Source organism: Apis dorsata, unplaced genomic scaffold, assembly GCF_000469605.1.
Source record: "Apis dorsata unplaced genomic scaffold, Apis dorsata 1.3 scaffold_29, whole genome shotgun sequence".
In the NCBI taxonomy this organism is placed as follows: domain Eukaryota; kingdom Metazoa; phylum Arthropoda; class Insecta; order Hymenoptera; family Apidae; genus Apis; species Apis dorsata.
The window spans coordinates 504,758-505,972 of record NW_006263331.1 but is presented as its reverse complement, the minus strand read 5'-3'; the positions used below and the strand labels follow the sequence as shown (position 1 = coordinate 505,972).

Below are 1,215 nucleotides of genomic sequence, written 5' to 3'. Positions count from 1 at the left end.
AGAGAGAGAGAGAGAGAGAGAGAGAGAGAGAGAGAGAAAATCCGATCCGTTTCGAAGTGACGAAACTGGCCGAATAGGGCGACCCGTCTGACCGATGCCGCCCCTCCATCACTGTTTACGAATACAACGCTTTGACAAATCGAATTCCACCTCTCTCGTCGACCACGGATTTCCTCTCGAGAAAATGAGGATAACGCTTTAATCGTGAACGAATCCATTACGAACGAATTCGCGTATTTGCGTTCGGAAGTGCTCTCTGTTCCACGCGTTTCCCCGCGTTGTTGTTATTGGCAGCGAGGACAGTGACAGAGATCGAGATAATTAAAAAAAAATTTGTCGATACAGGCTTGAAAAGCCTGTCAACGTCGACACGGTGGATCGGTCGATAAAGAAGAGAGATAAACGGGAAGACGGATCGAATTCAGGTAATAAAGATCAATAATGCGCGTGTCGAGGCAGAAATAGAATGATTTCACACTGGCGGTGGATTGAATTAAAGTATATGGATTAATGAATTTGTTCGATCGAGAGGCTTTACGTCAATAGGCTGTAAAACCATCGTCGTTCCATCGTCGAACTTTGTCACTGTCCAATAATAACAACGAGCGAGACAGAATTGAGCGGCTTAATTCCGTTGAAAAAGTTAAAAATTTCGAGTAAAGTTACTTTAAGCGATATTAATTATCGAAACGCTTAAAAAATAACATTTACTTCTCGTAGTTATTACAGTCGATCCGCTTTTTATATATAACCTCGATCGTTTCTCATTACGATTATTTGCAATTATTATTATTGCTTCGAACAAAAAATTATCGAAGTAACTTTATTCGTAACGTAACGGTAGAAGAGTGAGAGACATTTTGTCTATCTTTGCTCCTCGTCTTTGCTTCGTGATTTCGATGATTTAGTGACACGAAAAATTTGTTAACCGTCTTCCTTTCAATTATCGAAAATTAACAAAGGGGAACAGTCGAGAAAAATTAAGCAATAAAGTTTATGACCGTTTCGTTTCCCGCGTCGTGTGAAAATATTTGCGGCCACGCTTTATGTGAACTCGAACCGATGGCTCGATAAACACGGGAGAGATTCGCTCGAAACGTAAATTGACTTGGCTCCAGCCGATTAATCATTTAAACAAACAAGAGAGAAACTGTTTTCGATACGCGTCCGCGTATTTTGGAAACGGATTGGTTATTTTCTGGTCGACGAGCGACG

The 1,215-nt window shown here is 41.1% G+C and overlaps 1 protein-coding gene across 1 annotated transcript in view; it reads left to right on the top strand.

The window, feature by feature from the left end:
- Nucleotides 1-1,215, top strand: part of LOC102671513 (glycine receptor subunit alpha-4) — a 69,940-nt gene that overhangs the window by 41,517 nt on the left and 27,208 nt on the right. The gene's annotated exons all lie outside the window — the stretch shown is intronic.